The following is a 21,690-nucleotide window of genomic DNA, read 5'->3' on the forward strand; positions in this document are numbered from 1 at the left end:
TGAAATACAGAAATATTTGAAAGAAATGTAATATAATTATTAATATTTATTTTCTTTTATGGATAAACACCCATAAATATAATGGATGAACCCACAACAACTTGCCATTATCCAGTTTCCAGTGTAAACAAAAACTATTTAGATTTACACTTCACTATTATTATTAAATATAGGACAATGCACCATTAAGTAAAATAACAAAAGAGACATTGCCAAAATTGTATGTATTTTCACGTACCTGACATCGGTAATGTGCATACTTTAATTTTTATTGCAGTAGTAGATGTACCGGATTTATCAACATGGATCATCGTCAGTTAAGCTTGAAGTGTTTGAAATCCTTCCCTTTATTTCACTGAAAACTGGCGTATTGTCACAGCATGCAAATACAACTTTTTGGTGCATTGTTGTACCAAATATAATATAACCAGATGAAAAATGTTTATGTTTCAAGTAAAATAATATTGTTAATTACTTTGATAACCTAAATCAACTCATAAAATGTGTATTTACTTTAAAAACACCATACACAATATTCACCATACTTTATCACTCAACTCTTTATTGGAGGATACAGTATACAGTTGATAAAGTAGCATAAAGAAAAATTAGATTCAAGATAAATAAAAATGGGTCTTCAAAAATACATTAACATCATATTAATCCATTCACAGCTGCTGAAGCCACACAAATGAGTGCCACAGAATCCCATCCAGTCAACTATGATACAGAAAACAGATTTGATATTGTGTTGAAAAATAATGATACATTATCACAGCTAGACTGGTTTCTTGCTCTTCCCTCTATCATGTTCATGTTCTATCCTGTTCTTCTTCTTCTAAACAGTTTGCCCACTTGTACCCTACAGTGTATAACTGATAAACAGATGATGTGGTCACTGATGTGGTGTAGCCTTTTCTCAACCAGAGGAAGAAGTTGTAACATCCCATTGTCAGGCATTCTCCAGTCCTGGTCTAAAAGTAAAAGAAAAAACACAATTCAAATTAAGTTTAATGTAGTCAGGTTAGCATATGTTCTGCATGATTTAAGCAGTGGTTGGCTACTCTGGGCCTCAGCATCCATTGTCCTGCAGATTTAGCTCCAACCTCAAACCCACCTGCCTATAATTATCTATAAGTAAACCTGAAGACTTTAGTTACAAATTCCAGGCATGCTCGATTAGTCTTGGAGGTAAACTCTCCATTTCAAAAGGCCCAGATTTGCCCATTCCTAATTTAAATTTACAAAGCCGCAGTCAGTACATTATATAATATACACATTGAAGCATTATGTATATAATATTGCAGCACATTATATTAGCCAAGTACTGACAAAAAATATTTTACCCATATCAACAGCAACCTTTTAAACAGCAGATCTTTAAAAATATATTTTAGAAAGGCATGGTCTCTTCTTAGCCTTTGCCAGTGATGCTAGATTTCTTTTAAGACAACATACTCTTCTGTCACTTGTTTCAAGAGCATCACTTGTGATAGCCTGCACAATGTAAAATTGTTAAAATAAGGCAATACAATAGGTACAGAGGCACAAGACTTACCATGCTTATGAAGCACCCATGGCCATGCATAGTTCTCAGAGACTGGAGTTTTTGCCTCTTGTATTCCTCCTTGGCTGCACATTAGTCTTTTCCTGTAGAATCTTCTGAAGTGTGTGCCTTCTCTTGCTATCCATCTTAAAACACAAATGCAATGTGTTTTAGTCTGGGGAGTATAAAGCCTTTAGGTTCCAGCCTTTAGGCTAAAAGGCAATCATTTTAATAATAATTGTATCAAAAAGGGAAACAAATATTTACCATTTTAGATAAATCCAAGATACAGAACCTAATTTGCTCATTTTAGGAGTTATAAAAAGATTTAGACATGAATAATGGTGTGTATTTTATCAGAGTATAGAAAGAATGATCACAGCTGTCCTTTGAGAGATCAACATCAAATTCTGTACTACATATTAAAGCAAGACAATACATCAATACAAGACATACCAATGGACTTGCGCACTTTTCTGTCGTCTTTGGGCACAAGATGGCCATGTTCCTTCCTCACCCTAAACAAAGGACTTATTCGATTAGCTTGCTTCGATATAAGGGTCTGGTCTTTCTTCTCTGCTGTAAAACAAGAAAGTCTCACTTACTTTATGTGCAATTACTATTGTTTTTGAAAAATATACATTAAGACAGTTACAATAAAATGAATTTACATACAATTCAGGGGAGCATTTCATGAGTAAATACTGATATACTAAAAATATTATTTACCTGATTACGGCAAGATTCACTACAACTAACTAGTAGCTCTTGTGAGGGTTGGCTCATAAAAGTAATCTGCAAGTAATCCTGCAAAACAGAAAGAAAGGAAATTTCATTACATTGCATGCAAGTTGTGATTTCATACATAACTGTTTCTTTCTTTAAAAAGTGTTGCATAATTAAATGTTAAATACATTTATGAAACAAGTTCACTGATAGGTGTGCATTTCCATTATTAAAAGTATATTTTTAGTAGCACATATGAATTTGTTTAAAAATGTTGATTATTTACTTGATCTTTTGATCACGTAAATTATTTACATGCAAACAGGACGTTATCAGCAGTGCAACTGATGACAAAATAATTGAATATCTGATGTTATGTGAGCATTTCCGCTCTTGCAAACAGAGGTAGGTCATGAGGTGTGAAGAGACCTCCCCAATGGCCCAATTTGTAATCATTTTAAAGAATACATTGGACCTAATATAAACTTTTCTTTCTGGGACTGCTTTCCAAGAAGGGGCGCAACTGATTTACAAAAATCATGATAAATATGTACAGGAATTGAGGCTGTAGCCAATGGCAGGAGTCAGAGTAAAAGCTGCAGGATTATGTATGAGTATTTGTACAAATATGTACGAGTATCATATGAATGACAACTTGTTAAATCTTGTGAATTATTAAGACTTTGAGAACATGTTCTCACTGATTGAGCCATGGGGTTTGTAAGAATATGTTTAAGAAACAACAAATGCTTGATAAAGAGTTCAAACCAACACATACTTACCATTGCAAATATTTGCTGTTGCTGCTTTCGGTCTTCTCCATTACTTTTCCATGAACAAGAATGGGCTGACTGAGTCCGAAAGGCCCTTTTGGTCGTTTCAGGTTAAAAAAAAAAAAAGAGAAAAAGTCATAATATATCACAGATACATTATATACAGGACAAAGTACTATTTACATCACAATATTTGGATTTTACATTAAAAGGCATTAAAAAGCATGGTAAGTGTTGTGGATACTGTCTATTTACAACAATCATCACATTACAACTAAGGTTGTTTTTATTGTGCTTCTACTACAAATGCCACGTTGAAACTACACTAGTTGTTATTATTAAATATGAATAACTGTTTAAAAGGTCTATAGCACGTCACGTGACAGTGTTTAATCGCCCTATTAGCAAGGTGTGTTGATTTAGAAAGCAAAGAAAAGCGAAGCCTGAGTGGAAATGAAAGATATAATGCAGTGACTGAACATAATCTGATCAATAACGACAGAAAATACTTTATATCAAATATTCATGGCTACTCACCAACATGTGGCCCACGTGCACTGATGCCAAACATCGCGATGTATTCTGAATGAGACTTCTTCAGCGAGATTTCATACCGATAGAATACCGGCAAAGGTTTCCCATTGAAAGCAATGGAGTTCCCAGTTCGTCTATAGACTGACGCCGAGGGGTATGGCCGTACCTGTGGCGTCTTCAATATGACGCCGGGGTGCGGAGGGAAACGCAGATCGCTTTTGGGTCTTTTCTTCACACAAATCAATCGTTTGGCCTCGGAACAGTTGGAATACTTGACATTTTTCAATAAAGTGTGCATGTTGTCTGTTATATTCTGTGTTTTATATCATATAACGCAAATGGGTAGGTTAAGGGGCGGGGTTGGGCTACTTTCAAACGTGTCTGAATAGCGTAAATACAAATCAATAAATGTAAATAAAATAATGCTGGCTGATTAAATTGAGAATCATACTCCAACATGTCATAATGGAAAAATTATAACCCAATAAATAGTTACATCATGATAGCATTCACATGCCCAACACGTCTATGTATGACGCCAAAGGTGTCTCATTGGAATCACTGCAGTACCCTTAACGTCGAAAAATGCCTTTCAAGGGGTACCCTGTACGTAAAAAAGTGACGACGAGGGGTCCTGACCAAGCGTCAATATGTGACGAGTGGGAGTGAGACTGTGTTGTCAGCACCTGCTGGTTCGGCTCCGCTCGCGCTGCCGCTCCCGCGTCTCCGCATTTGAAATCTCCACAGGAAAGGTTTTCTTCAAGTGCATTATGTGCATGCGTATACCGTTTTTCGGACGTAGGACTTGTTCAGCCAACATGGATTTTTCACTTCGACTGCATAGATTGACTGAGCACAATTAAATATGTTCGGTGAATATACAATTTTAATTTTGAGTGAAGACCTTAAGCTATGATTAGTACAATGCATCTTTTTGCATGGCGATAATTATTTGGAAGTCATTTATTGGGCCAATATGTAATGATCAATTTACACAATTTCCCCCCCCAATTTTTTTTTACAGTGTAAGGCCGCCACGTACACCTTTAACCTGTTAGCCTGCACCCCCGCTTTTGAAAAAATCCTAAGAAATGGCATAATCAGACTAAAACCGTTACAGTTAATGATTCCTTTGCACTAAAATCATAAGTATGGCGTCATTTGAAAGCAGACACTTGACAGTTTACTGTAAATTCAAAATTATAATTACAACCCCAAATCAGAAAAAGTTGGGACAGTATGGAAAACGCAAAAAAAAAAGAAAAAAAAAAGTGATTTCTAATTTTACTTTGACTTGTATTTCATTGCAGACAATATGAACACAAAATATTTCATGTTTTGTCTGGTCAACATCATTTGTAAATATGCATCCTTTCCTGTCATTCAGACCTGCAACACATTTAAAAAAAAGTTGGGACAGGAGCAATTTAGGGCTAGTAATGAGGTAAAATGGTTAAATAATGATGTGATTTGAAACAGGTGATGTCAACAGGTGATTGTAATTATGATTTGGTACAAAAGCAGCATCCAAGAAAGGTCTAATCCTTTAGGAGCAAAGATGGGCAGAGGATCGCCAGTTTGCCAACAAATACGTGAGAAAATTATTGAAATGTTTAAAAACAATGTTCCTCAAAGAAAGATAGGAAGAGATTTGGATATTTCACATTCAACAGTGCATAACAATTAAAAGATTCAAGGAATCTGGAGGAATTTCAGTGCGTAAAGGACAAGGGCGCAAGTCTAAGCTGAACAACCGTGATCTCCGATCCCTCAGGCGGCACTGCATCAAGAATCGTCATTCATCTATAAGCGATATCACCACATGGGCTCAGGACTACTTTGGCAAACCTTTGTCAAGTACCACAATACGTAGTTACATCCACAAATGCCAGTTAAAACTGTACTGTGCCAAAAGGAAGCCCTATGTTAACAGTGTCCAGAAGCGCCGTCGACTTCTCTGGGCTCGGAGGCATCTGGGATGGACCATCACAAGTACTGTGATGTACTGTGGTCAGATTAATCAGTATTTCAGGTATTTTTTGGGAGGAATGGATGCCGTGTGCTCCGGACCAAAGAAGAAAAGGATCATCCAGACTGTTACCAGCAACAAGTCCAAAAGCCAGGGTCTGTCATGGTATGGGGTTGTGTCAGTGCCCTTGGCAAAGGTAACTTGCACTTCTGTGAAGGCACCATTAATGCTGAAAAGTACCTAGAGATTTTGGAGCATAATATGCTGCCTTCAAGAAGACATCTTTTCCAGGGACATCCATGCATATTTCAACAAGACAATGCAAAACCACATTCTGCACACATTACAAAGTCCTGGCTGCGGAGGAAGAGGGTACTGGTACTTGACTGGCCTGCCTGCAGTCCCGACCTGTCTCCAATAGAGAATGTGTGGCGCATTTTGAAGCGCAAAATGCGACAATGAAGACCCCGTACTGTTGCCCACCTTAAGACTTGTTTGCGGGAAGAATGGGACAAAATACACCTGAAACACTTCATCACTTGGTGTCTTCAGTCCCTAAACGTCTTTTAAGTGTTGTGAAAAGGAATGGCAACATTACAAAGTGGTAAATGCTTTACTGTCCCAACTTTTTTTTAAATGTGTTGCAGGTCTGAATGACAGGAAAGGATGCATATTTACAAATGACATGAAGTTGATCAGACAAAACATGAAATATTTTGTGTTCATATAGTCTGCAATGAAATACAAGTCAAAGTAAATTTAGAAATCACTTCTTCTTTTTTTTTGCGTTTTCCATACTGTCCCAACTTTTTCTGATTTGGGGTTGTATTTTCATAATCAAAAATAGCTATAATAAGCTTCAAAGTTTTGTAAAGTTATTAGAAATATATTTGTATGAAATATCTTTATGAAAATAAAATTGAAGTTGGCATTTTAGCAATCTAGAAGTGCACCACAGCTGAGGCCACATGTCTGACCATGTTATATTTCAAATCTGAAAATGATAAGTCTAAAACTCTGAATTTTATGAAATGTTTTTCAAGATCATGTCATATGATTTTATTTTGAGATTTCTCTAAAATGTTAACTGATGTTTATTGCCATCTCTATTGAGCTATCATTCAGTTTATTGTCTCTATTGTTTTGAGGTGCAAACTGCCCATTCTGTTTCAGTCTCCCCAGAACACTTTCACACCTCTCTGGCCAGGTTATGGCTCTTATTAAATTATTATTTTGTCTTCGTTGTAATCACTGATGACTCTCTATTCAAACTGTTCTATTCAAACCTCATTTATGATCAAACTTCTCACTTCACCTTCTAAAAAGCCTCAAATGCCGTTGTTGACAATAGAAACATTTCAGTTGGTTTTTCATTTCAGTTTATTCAAAATTATTAATAAAAATAACGTATTTGCCCAGGTGGCAGGTGCATTGGCTAGCTAGCATGTTAGCTTAGCACACAATCAAAATACAATAAAGATTGTGTGTTTATTATCTTCAAATGTCTCTATTTGCATCTTTAGCGATCTCAGGAAGCTTTTATTATGGACTTCTATTATGGCACATGGTATCTTCTTCGTCTGTCTGTACCACATATGGACTACATGTGCACAGAAAGCCCTCCGGCTGCCATTATGAATTGAAAACAACACATAAGAGTCTCAATCGCTCATGATTAGGCTACATCTGCGCATTTTGAGGAAGTATTGAATAAAAAATACTCCTCTGTTTAGAAATTTGACACAGACATATGAGAATCTATCAATATTTCTCCTCATCTGCACACTTTTGAACTAAAAGCCCTGAGGGATGTTGATTTGTTGCGAGTCTTCGTGACGAGAATAGAGGAGTTTTTTTATGAATGAGAGCAGCTGAGGCTCATATTACAATCAAACGGTACCGACACGGTTTTCATATTCATAACTCCTGACACATATTAACAAATTACTGTCATATAAGACTTTGAAAATAAAACAGAGGTAAAAAATGGAAGCTTGACTCTTAGATCTTTTAAATGATGTATAGTTTGTCACTTGTAATTACTTACATCTGAAACTCATTTGAGCTAATTTAAACAAATAAAGCTTAAGGACGAATGCGCCCTCAATCCGGTTAAGAGGTTAATGTCAGAGGGATAAACCTGCTGAGAATCTATCCTGCAGGAACTCCAGCACTGTACCAACCGGGCAGCTAACTGGGTCCAACTGGCAATCTCCACACCATGAAGTGAATAACCTCCACTTCAGTGCAAATAGTTTCCTCGTGGACGGAGCTCTGGAGTGAAGGATGGTCTCAACCACCTCAGTTGAGAGACCAGCATTTATGAGCTGGGCCCCCTCTGTGGGGCCAAGCCCACAGTTCCCAAATTCTGGGCGGGGATGAAGGATCAACCTGCTCGCCTGAGATAGAAGGTCCCTCCTAATCCGAATCTCCAGCGGAGAGCCGTCTAGGAGAGACACCAAGTCCGAGAACCATACTCGGCCAAGCCAGTACGGGGCTACTAATAACAGATGAGCCCCGTCCTGCGAACTCTTTCCAGAACTCCCGGAAGCAGAGCAATCGGGGAAAGATGTACAGGGGTAGCCTCGGCCCCTCCTGTCACGGAGGAGCTGGATAACCACAGGAGCTCCGCCACCTCGGTGTGGAGTCTCCATTTCCCGGGCCTCGGCCCCTGCCTTGACAGGATGTCCGCTTCCTGGTTCAGGTACCCAGGGATGAAAACTGCCCTGTTGGCAGTTTCCCTTGGGCCCACAGGAGGATCTGATGTGCCACTTGTATAAGGGGCACTTCCCCAGACCCCCCTGATGATTTATATATGCGACCACCGATGTGTTGTCGGTATCTTTAACAAACAAGCACATGGTGGCCCTTGTTCCCTTCTCGCATTTTCCATTGTTTCCTGCCTACTGTCCTGTCCTAGCCTAACAAGCCAGACCCACATCAAGATGTTGGGTCTGGAAACTCACCATTGACAGGGCTCAATCCGAGGGGCGGGATAAACGGTTGTCTTTCAAATTCCCTCTGCACGCAATTGGATAGCGCCATGAGTGCCACAACTAATCAGAGCAAAGAAAAAGGTAAAGCCGAGCTAACTTTAGTTGATAGACTTTTGCCGTATCTGGTAGGCAAAACTTCGAACATATCTTCTTTTCTTAAGAATGACTTCAGTGCCGTTCTTTGTTCTTTTCTCAAAGAAAAGCTTAACTCCAAGTCTTCCAGAGTCGCGGCCAAAACCAATTCAAAAGACCGCTGTTCGTCAGCTTTGTTTACGAATAGCACGCAGAACTTCCGCAACTCTGCCGTGACGTGCCGTCATTATGTTAAGCCCGCCCACTGACTCTACACACGCTGTGATTGGCCTGACCAGAGTTCGGTTTTTCCAGCTCTCAGGTCTACCGAGAGTTGCTAGACTACACTCACGGCAAAATACATTTTCTGCCGCTAGGGTGCGTCTAGATTTCTAGGCTAGTCCTGTCCATTAAAAGTAAAAAAAACCAATGTAATAAAACATTTTTATAATGGTGTCCTGAAAGAGATTACAGGAAGACAATAAAGAGATCTCCCATGTTTCTCATAGTCCTTTCTCTCAGAACTGTCTCATGTCTCAGTTGTGTCTACTTTTATTTCTCCTATAGAAGAAACATCGGTAACACTTTATTTTGATGGTCCCTTTTGAACATTATGTTGACTATAAGTAAATTTGCAACTACATGTCAACTAACTCTCATTAGATTATCAGTAGACTGTCTGCTTAATGTCTGCTAACTCTTTATTGTGATGGTCCTCCAACAGACATTCTACTGACTATAAGTAACTTTGCAAGTACATGTCAACTTATTCTAACCCTAACCCTACCAGTCTACTAATACTCTACTAACACTCTAATGAGAATTAGTAGACATGTAGGTGCAATGTTATTTATAGTCAACAGAATGTGTTAAAGGGACCATCAAAATAAAGTGAAACCGAAACATCTGATACACTGTTGAAATTAAAATGAGAGATATATGAGAATCACAACTATGTCTCATGAGCTTAGAAAGAGAAACCACTCAGCAATAAAATATTCCTATAATTGACTCTTCAAAGAGATCGCAGCAAGACAATAAAGAGATGGTCTCTGTTTCTTCCACCACATTCTCAGTTTTGACTCAGATATTTCTCATCTCACTTGTCTCTACTTTTATTTCTCCTAAGGAATTTTAGGGGGTACATCCGACACACTGTTGATACTAAAATTAGAGAGATATGAGAATCACAACTAAGTATACTGAGCTTAGGAAAAGCAACCACTGAGCAATGAAAATGTTCCTCTGGGTCCTACATCTTGAACGACCGTAACCCTTCTTTTTATATTCCCCTGGCATTTTCCTCTTTTGTATTTTCTCTGCCATCTCTCTCTTTCTATAGTCGTTCTGCTAATGTCTGTCTTGTGCACTGATCTCTCTCTCTCCTCTCCCATTATGAGTGTATACGCACCTTAATGCTGACAAGTGTATTTTGGTGCTCGGTCTGATTCAAAAATCGCTTTTTGCTCCTTTAAGGAATCTGGGCTCTCTGAAATACCAATAAAGGGAAGGAAGTGATTGAGGGAAGACAAAGAGACGAGTGAAAGTTGATGGAAAGCACTCAGATATCAAAGCTGACAGTCATTCTATTTGCACTTCAGTAAATTCTTTTAAAGTCACATCTATTAGTGATTAAAAAAAAGAAACTGCATTGGGCTCCATAAAAACTAAAGGTGGAACACTTGAATCTGAGTTTGCATGAGTCTAGGTCCACAAAAAACAAAAGATAGTGTTTTCTATTTAAAGCTGATACTTTCATTCATATAACATTCAACATTCCAGGTTCAATTAAAGTTAAGATCATTAGACAGTATTTGTGGCATAGTATTGGTTACCAAAAAAATTAAACCCGTGTTCCATCCTATCAAGTTACATAAAACAAAGTGATAGTCTTTATGATTTTAAAGCAAAAACGTGACACTTGTAATATTTTTTAAGTTGTTCTCTAACTTGTAGTCATTTTTAGGTTTTAGAAGATACAGGTGTTTTAAGTGTTTTGCAACAATGTTGTAAAATTGGATATTAACTTAGGTTAGTGGTAAGTTAGTGGTACGTTTAGTTAGTAAAGTAGTAGATTTGTTTTTCACTACAATCATGTTAATAAAATACTTTAATGAAAGATATACCAAGATGGTTCACTCATTACTATGAATTGGAGAAAATGCATCACAAAATATTGTGGAATAAGTTCCAACTTCTAAAAAAAAAAAAAAAACGCTTTTTGTGTGACAAGCAGTTTTTGGGGATTCAGAATTTCCCAGTTCAAGTAGATAGGGCTTGGATGCCTAAAATAGCTGCCCGAAGGCATTGTAAATATGGCCACAGAGTGAACTGACTTTCCTTGAAAGGGACTTTGATGTTAACATGCATAGTATAGTATCAAGATGTAAACAATATTAAAACAGTGAACTATTTTCACGTTTACGAATTGGAACTATCATTGTAAGTGCCTGAGTGTACCGTTATTTTTGTTGTTTTTAAAGGAAAGGAGAGAGAAGTTAAAGTAAATGTTTGTGGTAATCAACATTATTCTGCTGGTGTTGTTAATTTAGCCTAACTAGTAGTGAACCTGGAATATTCCTTGAACATTCTAGCAGAATTGAACTGCTGGGAAGACTTTGAGTTTGGAGAGTAGGTGTCTAAGAAGTAAGTTTCACCATCATGTCACATCAGAATTTGCTCCTGACATTAGCTGGGTTGCAAGAAGTCTCAAGGAAACAGATTACCCTGTGTATTTTTTTGTTTTTTTTTTGGAAATGGAGCTGAGAAAGCTGTGTGCAAACATTACTCTTTGACAGCTGTAATGAGGCAACAACCAAACTCATCAATGCTGGATGAATCCATGGGGCAGAAATCTATAACTCCCAGCTACTGTGAGTTATTTGAATCCCAGAGAGAAGAGTGTGTAATATGGAGGAAATGACTATTGATTCGGCTCGGCTAGTGTGCATACCACTCCCTTCTGCAACACACAATCATTTATTGTGATGTTTTAGAAGCATTATAATACAGGACATTGCCCCCTCTTGTATTTTAGACTTTAACGGTATAGTGAGACCTCAGGCTATTCTATCAATGCCTGGCCCATTAAATTCTTCTTGAATTGATTGAGGAAAAAAAATGTATGACCCTAAAACTTTGGAGTTCTGTGACTCTTTGGCCTATTGGTTAGCAGGCAGGCAGAAAGTTTAAGTCGTCTGCTTCAAATTACATCAAGAGACTCTGAAACACAAGACTAAGTTATTTTGAAGTAAAATGCCTCTAACTACAAGGCACATTGCAAGAGAAACCATCTGATAAATATAGGTAAAAATGACACCTTCACCTTGATATGCGTGGACATGCAACATCAAACCTGGGTCTTTGAATTTGATAAACATCCAGAGACCAGATGCATGAGGTAAAATATAGAAATGAAAGTAGAGATTGACAGTCTTATGTCAGCTCAGATTTGATCTAAACAGCTTGCAAGAGTTTTTTCTGCCCTTGTGTGTTATTGAGAGAAACCTTGATGATATCTTTTGAACTCAAACAGGTCTCCAATAAAATACCTCCTATCCTACAACAACACTGACATCTTTACAGGAAAATCTACTCACATTTTGCTTTTAATCACAATAGATGTCATTTTTTCCACATGATTGTGATATAACCAGTCAAATGGAACTGTATCTCAAAAGTAATTTCAAAGTTCAAAGGGTCTCAAACAAGTACATAATCAAGGGAGTCAGTCAAGTGCAACGCAATAACTAGAATGTTTTGACATTTAATTTGACTTTGCTCAGGCAGAAATCTTAGTTTTGACACTGCTGTATACTATCTAGAAAGAACAAGAAAGCTAATAATAATATACAGGCAATGATATACAGGTATTGATATTGATCAACTTATAGGCTATAATCAAGCATTCAAGAGAGCTGTGTAATAAATATAAAATGTCTCCCATATATTTACAAAAATATATAATACTGTGATTTTTTTAATTATTATTATTTTTGATTCTAGATAGTTCGAGAAATACGTTCAGAAAATATGCCCTCTGCATTAAATTAAACTAGTCTGTCTTTATACAGTAAGATAAACAAAAAAGATGGATTATTTAAAATATACCAACCCATTCTCACTCCCAAGGCGTTAAAATCTGAAGAATGGTCAAGAGACTTCCACGTCACAATGAAGACGCTAAAGGTACCCCTAGTGTCCTTTTTCGACATGCAGGGTGCTCCCATTGATTTAAATGAGAAACCTTTGGTGTCATACACAGACGCGTTGGGCATGGGAATGTTATGTGTCAATTTAATTAGCCGGCATAATTTTATTTCCAATTTTTTTTAATGCTATTTAGACACGTTTGAACATGTAACCCAACTCCATTCGATCCCTAAACCTACCCATTTGTATATTATATGATATAAAACACAGGATAAAACAGGCAGATATGGCTGCATGCACAATTTATTCAGAAAGTATAAATATTCCAAGTGTTCCGAGGCCAAACGATTGATTTACGTGAAGAAAATCCCCAAAAGCGATCAGCGTCTCCATCCGCCGAAGATCATGCACACATTCAAATTTCAAAAATTGCAGCCCGAAGAAACGTTTCGTCAGATTTCATAGTGAAATTGCATTGGCTCTTGTATGTCTTGTGACTGATTGTGTCATGCTCAAGAGTCAGGTGTATCATTTGAATGAGATATGACTGAGTGCGATCACAGAGCGGCGGGATCATCATTTCAGCGATTAAAACATTAAGATCAACTCTGTTCTTTACATGAAGATATCGAATGACTTCAGAAGACTTGGAATGCAACATGAGCTAATACTGTTATAACGTTTTTGCATGCTTTAGATTTTGATGCCTTGGGAGTGAGAATGGGTTGAATATAATGTGTCTGACTGCTCTGACCTTACAACATTCACACAACAACAATGCTTATAATGTAAAGCATGCCTGAAGTCATCTGCCTTTGTACGTCAGTGGAACATTGGAGAAGTAAAGTCCTTTATGGTGTATCATTTGAATGAGATATGACTGAGTGCGCTCACAGAGTGGCGGGATCATCATTTCAGCGATTAAAACATTAAGATCAACACTGTTCTTTACATGAAGATATCGTATGACTTCAGAAGACTTGGAATGCAACATGTGTTAATACTTTTATACTGTTTTTGGTCCGTTCTTGCAACAAATACCTGTGACTGTACTTTTATTTGCCTGTTACGTGTTTTATATTGTTTAGAAGTGGGTAGGTTTAGGGTAGGAGTAGGGTTAGTTGCTTCAAAATATAAAAGTAGCCTATAAATATTCATAAAACCATATCTGATTTAACAAATGCAAAGAATTAAATGTGTCTTGATCTGACGCATTGGGCAAACAACTGAAATCAATGGAGTTCCCTGCGCGTCGATATAGTGACATCTCTAGCGTCTTCATTGTGACATGGAAGGCACTTGACCATGCTTCAGATTTTGATGCCTTGGGAGTGAGAATGGGTTGAATATACTGTGTCTGACTGCTCTGACCTTACAACATTCACACAACAACAATGCTCATAATGTAAAGCATGCCTGAAGTCATCTGCCTTTGTACGTCAGTGGAACATTGGAGAATAAAGACTTTGACAATAACCCAAACTCAATGTCCTGACAACCACCGTGAGTTCATACACTCCCAGGTCATTGCTTATGGCCTTGTTTTCTTGGTTCTCTTTAAAAAAACAAAAACAAAACATACAGACAGACCATCATTTAAAATTCAGCAACATCAGAACATCAAAGTTTAACCCAATTTTACCACTGAGAATATTATTAAGGTCAGTCCAATAATAATTGTTCAAAAATATGGCACAGAAAAAAAGAAGAGTTAAGGGGGGGAAGCAACCAAACCACAGCCTAGATAAAACCACAACGCTTGCCCTGTATACAATGAAGAAAAATAAGTGGTAAGTACAAGTGGGGACACATCAATCAGAGTTCTGTATGGCACAAAAGTACAAACAAAATAGATTTTATATAAATAAATACACTCACCAGCCGGGGCCAGTTCTAGACATGGGCAGGGTGGGCTGAGCCCACCCAAACGTCTGCCTTGCCCATGCAATCAAAATTTAGGAACAGATAGTGTTAATCTGTTTTCATGATTTGTGCATATTAATTATGATTAAAATTAGGTGGGCTCTGTGTTGGAAGTTTTGATGAAGGGCTGCTGAATGCCCCAAATAATCACAAAAATAACACCAGAAATTTGCAGTATTTTTTCCTTTATTAACTGAAAGTAATGGAGCTGTGCATTACATACTCACATGCTTCAGGCTGTAGCAGAAAAGTGAGGCTGACAAATCACACAAGCGAAAATGGGCAGAAATATTTGCGTGCTATAATGTGTGAATTACGAGGAGTTGTAGGCTATTCGTGAACATGTATTTTGTAAATATTAATATACAGCTCTGATTTGATTTTTGATTCATGCCAAGTTTAAATTAGCTAAAAAAGAAACTTTCTCATTTATGAACATGCATTTATTGCATGGACAGAGCTAGAACATAATGTAAGTGTTTAAAGTGCATTAGTGTTTAAAATGCTAGTTCAGTTGAAACCTTGCCCTCTTTGGCTTGCTGTTAATGCTGTTAAACTAAATCTGCTATCTGCTTAAACAACGCTCTACAATGCGAGTAAATCACTTGCATATGCAACTAAATCTTCACTCTGTGCATTGGCTAATAAATTCTTAGATTTTTCTCTCCCATGTGTTTGTTGTGAGTTTAGCATACACTGTTAGACATTTCTGTAATTTGTACAGTTATTTACTATATATCACCCAGTATAATACTGTAAATTCTCTTTACAGTAAATAACTGTAATTCCCGTTGCATCATGGGAATTTTCTATGACGTCAAACACCAAATACAGTGATTTCCTGTATTTTTTAAAAATAAAGTATGATACTGTATTTACCACAACGGCCTCTTTGGCACAATTGGGATCGACAGGATTTGCTTAAGATTTATATTAGGAACCATCAGTGCAGCGTTGAAAGTTTCACCCGAGGAGAGAGCTCACGGTTCCAGAGAACATATGAGCTGTGTCCGGACACCCTGTGAAGATTTTTTCATCCCCCGTGAGAATGGCAAACAAGCAAGGTAAGTGTGATTTGTACTAGCCGCGGTTGTCTGCACCCCAATTTTAGCTTGTCAGCATTGGTGCTAAAAACTGAGGTAAACCTAACGTTTTATTGAAAAAAAATGAGTTTATTGAATTAGATTAGGAACCAGTGCAGCGTCGTAAGTTTTGCCCGAGGAGAGAGCTCACAGTCCGGACCGGACAACATAAGTTACTTTACATAACGTTAGGCTATCATTTGCTTCAGCTTTGGTGCTAAAAACTGAGGTAAATTAATCCTAATGTTTTATTTTAAAAAATGAGTTCATTGAATTAGATTAGGAACCAGTGCAGTGTCGTAAGTTTTGCCCGAGGAGAGAGCTCACGGCACGGACAACATATACTTTACATAACGTTAGGTTATCATTTGCTTCAGCTTTGGTGCTAAAACTGAAGTAAACCTAACGTTTTATTTTTAAAAAATATAAAATTAAGATTTTGTTTATCGAGCATATTAAGCTTACATGAGGACAACGTTAGTTAGCGTTAGTAAATTAATGTTGGCCACTAGTTGCGAAAATAACGTTGTTAACAAGCAAAGTTTACATTAACATTAAGTCAAGTAACTTGGCTAATGAGATATTATCTGTCAGCGTGTAGTTAACGTTGGTCACTGGTTGAGTCTTTTTAGTTTTTTTCTCAAATTTTACATTTGGATTGACACGATTTATTTTACACTTTAGATATGAATACCAGGAGCCCGCCTGTGCTGTGCGACACTGGAACTCATACAATGGTAAAGGCCAATTTATACTTCTGCGTCGAGTGTACGCCGTAGGCTACGCGCGTGGCCGACGCCGTCGTGAGCATTTATACTTCTGCGCTGTTGTCTGCGTCAATGTGCAATTACACATGCAGACGCTAGTAGGCAGTATCCTCGGGCATGTTGGTGTAATCAAGACAACAGCCGAAGAAGAAGCAGCTTGCTGTGTAGAATGTGTACATGCATGTCGGATTATCAGCAGCAGTGAGAGAGCGGCTTTTCTTGCAGCTTGAGTTGTTGTATCTAATATAAATGAAGCATCTCTAGTTGATTAGTAAAGTTAAATAAGGCGATCTGACACTGGAATGCGTTTGTGAAATCATGCGGAGCTCGTGGCCGCTGTTTTCAGTGGCTGTGGCTCGAGCAATCGATTGCTGTTGCGGAGACTTCATTCACGAAATATACCCTAATGTGTCCCTGTTCTTGATATCCAATTACTGATTAACATCGTTGGTTTTAATGAGAAAATAAATAAACTATACACAGCGGATCTATGTATTTATTTACTACCATAAAGAATCGCTGGACTGCAAAATATTGTGTTATAGCAGACAACTACCATCCAATTTCTGGACACACACACACACACACACACTCCTATCGCAGATTTTTTATTTATTTATTGACCTGAGGGAAGGGTTCTGGCAGACCAATCACAGCGCTTGCGGTCCGCGTAGAATTGATGCGTTGTTACATTTTTGGAGAGGTGCGCGTCAGGGTACGGCGTAGGGTACGGCGTATCCAACGCGTCTATGCGTAGGGTACGCCATACCCTCTGCGTGCACTCGACGCAGAAGTATAAATTGGCCTTAAGTAACGTTACCCCTCTTTGTTTCTCCACATATTACTGTTAATTCAATGTTTTTCTTGTATGTTTTAGTCGGGTCTGTTTAAATGAATCACAAAATTATTTAGTTTTTCCACTTTTTTTTAACTGTAACTAGCCATGTACCATGTTTTTTCATAAATTATATTATACTAAAATAATCCAAAACTGTGTTTGTCCAGGACTGACAGAATATTATTTTATTTTCTGGAATTTAAGCAGTCCTGGACAATTTTTGGATGATTTTGGCTGATGAAATATAATTTATGAAAAAAAAACATGGCAAAACTTTAGAATAAGGTTGCTCACGTGCAAACCTGAATACATTTCTGAACACAAAAGAAGATGAAGAATTTTTTTAACCTAACAGATTGAGGCACCATTCACTTCTATAGTAATTTTTTCCTACTATGGAAGTGAATGGTGCCTCAAAATTGTCTGGTTACAAACATTCTTTAAAAGGTTTAGAACAACTTGAGGGCGAGTAAATGACAGAATTTACTTTTTTTAACAGTGAACTATCCGTTTAATGACGGACCATTATTCTAAAGTGTAACCAAAAACATTTAAAGCAAAGGCACTAAGGGTGAAGAAATCTAAAATTTCTTTATTCTCTCAATTAATTTTCTCTTGCTTAAAGTTTTTTTCGTGAGGAAAACCCCAGAGGAGGGAACAAGATGCACCACCAAAACCGGAGTGAGTCGGAAGACCGGGGAAGTTGTTAATAGGAAGACAACTGTAATCAACAACAGAGTGTCATCCTTCCTTCGCCACCTAATGGAGTTTGAATGGAAAAACTTGGACTTGGTGAGACACTTTTTTAATAGGATATGTAATGTACACAGACACTTACGCTGCATTCACACAGGGCGTCATGCTGGTTAGAAATTTTGTCTGACTTGAGACAGCGCAGACGCCACGTGACAGTGACGTATGGCATTAAAGCACCGCGAGAGCGATTCAAGAGCAGTCGGCTAATACAGCTGGTGCAGTTTCTCTAGAGCGACTGCACAGACTTTGATGATGACACAGCTGTTCCACGATTGACCAGATTCTCCGCATGACAGCGATCACATGTGTTTCGTGTTTATTCTAAAACCTTCAGTTCCTCTAATGCGCACAAATCTGTTTTTTATAACAGTTAAACCTCTTTTCATGTAGTAGTGATGTTATATTGTCATGTTTATCAAAATAAAACTAATGAAAAACGTAGACTCCACTTCATTGATAGTGTAGGCTTGTATGTTAACTTTATTCTTGTACAAACACACGCTGTATTAAGCAGTGCATAAAGTATTACATGACAAAAAATGTCTCTGAAACATCTGTGTATTGACAAATATTGCATTTATTTCACTTCAGCTGATAAAGTATGCAAACACAGCGAGAGCATCACTGAGGGAAGCAGAAAGTGTCTGACTTCATGTCTCCGTTTGCAGCTCCTCCCCGCCTGCATGCGGCTACTCTCGCCGATCGGTTGCATCCGGCCACAGCCGATGTCGAACACACCTTTCAACTTCTGCTGCTTGCAACGCGAGTGAAGCGACGCGACGGAACCCACAATTCAGTTCAGCAACGCATGACGTCACCCATTCAAAGTAAATGAGAAGCGTTAACGCCAGTGCCCCGTGTGAATGCAGCATTAAGTTTGAGGATACCTTATTAAAGCTAATGCAGTATACATGTAATCCATCCTGCAATAAAAGGTTACATTGTTGTTTTTGATTAAATAGTTTGTGAAATCATGTTGAGGTGATTCAGTAATATTACTTTTTTGGAGCATGTAGTTTGTGCTGCTGCTACTATTATGTACTGACAGTTTTCTTTAGTTTTTTACTCAATATCAATTTTGTTAAGCTAAATAACAGAGACACCTCTCTAATATGCAATCAGGTTCAGCATCACTACAAAGTACATTCTTCAAAATATTCATAACATTGAATCACCAGCTAAAACAAAAACTGAACATTTCATTTCACATCTTCATGAAGGCATTGCAAGACTGGATTAGACTAGACAGCATACGTTTAGTTAGGTGTACCTCAAAGTGTTAACTGTGTATAAAATACTATTTTACCATTATGATGAATTGTAATGGGATTATTATTTTTTATTAAATTCCAACAGTGTAAAAAGTTTGTGTATACTCAAATTGTATGACTAACTTCATATCATTCTTATCTAGAGGGACTTCTTGCCATAATGGAGCAGAATCCTGGTTCCTGTTTGAAATCATCCAATGTGGAAGATAGCACAGAACGGTACAGACATGAAACTTGTGTTGTGTTGTGATAACTTGTTTCAGAATTCATTTGCTCTTTGTTTATATTTTATTCATGTGTATTTTGCACCAAAGTTACAGTATTCTTCAACCAACTATTTACAGTATTCTACCAACTATTTTCTGCAGAGCTTTTAAAATTGTAGCTCAAACAACAGTGTGGGGCGCTAGCAAGGTCATGGGTTCAATTCCCAGGGAAAGCAAGAACTGACAAAATGTAAAATGTGTATCTTGAATGCAATGCAAGTCGCTTTGGATAAAAGCGTCTGCCAAATGCATAAATGTAAATGTAAATAACATGTAAAATAAGTGATATTGAATGCACTCTGATTACTTTTATACATGATTTTCTGAAAATAAGATTTGATTCCAGGATGTTTTAAAGTGAACTTTTTCCACACATTTACATGTTTAAGTTAAAGCACTTAAAAAGTTTTAAATAAAGAATTTTATATTTCATAATAATTGTGTCTGTTTGGATTACTTCTGTAGGATAGATTAATGTAAGAATTAATGTAATTCAGTAAGTATTAATGATTGAATAGGATTAGGATTAATGCACTGTTAACCAAGGTTTACAGTAACGGTACTGTATTACAAAATTACAGTAACATGTCGTTACTGTAAACTGAAATACGGTTATTGTACTGTAAATCTCAAATACACTAACTTACTGGCAACAGTGTTGCCAGTAAGTTACTGTAAAATCTCTTATAAATGTCTAACAGTGTAGATATATTTTCACTCGCTGAACACTCTGACTGAGCTTGAGTTTCGCTCTTCTGTCAAGCAATCTGTACTATTTCAGTTCAGCTCAAAGGACGTGCAGCGTACCTGTATTTGACTTACCGTAAACTCTAGTGTTAAGGCGCACAACTCGCCGTCCCTTTGCTGAGGGCAATGTGTTTTTCACACATGCGCAAAGAGAAAGAAAGCGAGTCTAACATACCACGCAGAATCGACACGCTACATGTAAACGATATTCTTTGTTGTATTTTCCTGTCAAAATAACAGAATTCATTTGGAATTATTCAGCTTTTAAGAACAAGCAAAAGATATGCAGGTTTCTCCAGCAGTGGGCGGAACTAATGCGCAAACAGCAATTTCATTGGCTGATTTTGATTTCAGCAAATCAGTTCAAGCGAATGCAGATAATGTGATTAATATTCATGAACCCAGCAGCTCATCAGTCCTTAGTGCATTGTATGTTGTCCTTAGTAGTAGAATTGGTAGTAGTATTATTATCTTTTAATGATAATTACTATTATCTACTTTTTTTACAGAAACACTGAATAACCAACAATATCTTAAGTATCACCACCAGTCCTAAGTTCAGTTAAAATGTTGAATACACATTCATATATGATGACCAACTTTTAGTCTAATAAATAAAGTTCTAAATATATATAGTTAAAGTTCTATATATATTAGTATATCAGTCTGGCGAGTAAACAAAAAAAAAATTACCAGCCAATGGCGATAAATGTTACATAAATGTTGTTAAATAACAGAACAGCACTGAAATAAGAATGCACTGTTTATCTTTTAATCAGTTTAGGGCCATTCACACAGGACATTTTTTTTGCGGTTAAAAAACACGAGATGCAGGTCAGTGCAGGTCTAGAGACACCTTAAAAAAAAAAGGTGGACCCTCTCTGCAAAAGTATGGAAGTGAGATGTGAGGGCAACAGTCAAACAGGATGAAGTCTAGGGTGATGTTTACATTAAAAACGATAGAAAAGTAGAGCAATGGAATGAAAAAACAAATTCTGTGTCACATTTAATTTAGAGATGTTCCGATACCCTTTTTCCCTTCCCGATACCGATTCCGATACCTGGGCTCAGGGAATCGGCCGATACCGAGTACTGATCCGATACCTAGGTGTGTACAGCTGTATATACTACTAGCCCTGTATGAATTGCTAGAATTATTTTATGGTGTGCTTCAGACTTATCCCTTAATAAAACATGAACAAATACATGGTGAACTACTGTATTTATTACAGTATTTTTATTATCTGACATGCATTTGACAGTAATATTATT

General features: G+C 37.3%; 1 long non-coding RNA gene across 1 annotated transcript; it reads right to left on the bottom strand.

The window, feature by feature from the left end:
* Window positions 1–892: 892 nt before the first annotated feature.
* Window positions 893–3,146, bottom strand: LOC307135672. The gene is made up of 5 exons (XR_013817700.1): window positions 3,055–3,146; window positions 2,276–2,353; window positions 2,003–2,125; window positions 1,559–1,692; window positions 893–974 (listed from the first exon to the last, which is right to left on the bottom strand). It is a non-coding gene; the product is annotated as an uncharacterized lncRNA (long non-coding RNA).
* Window positions 3,147–21,690: the final 18,544 nt, after the last annotated feature.

This window comes from Gobio gobio (genome assembly GCF_949357685.1).
Source record: "Gobio gobio genome assembly, chromosome: 12".
Taxonomy (NCBI): domain Eukaryota; kingdom Metazoa; phylum Chordata; class Actinopteri; order Cypriniformes; family Gobionidae; genus Gobio; species Gobio gobio.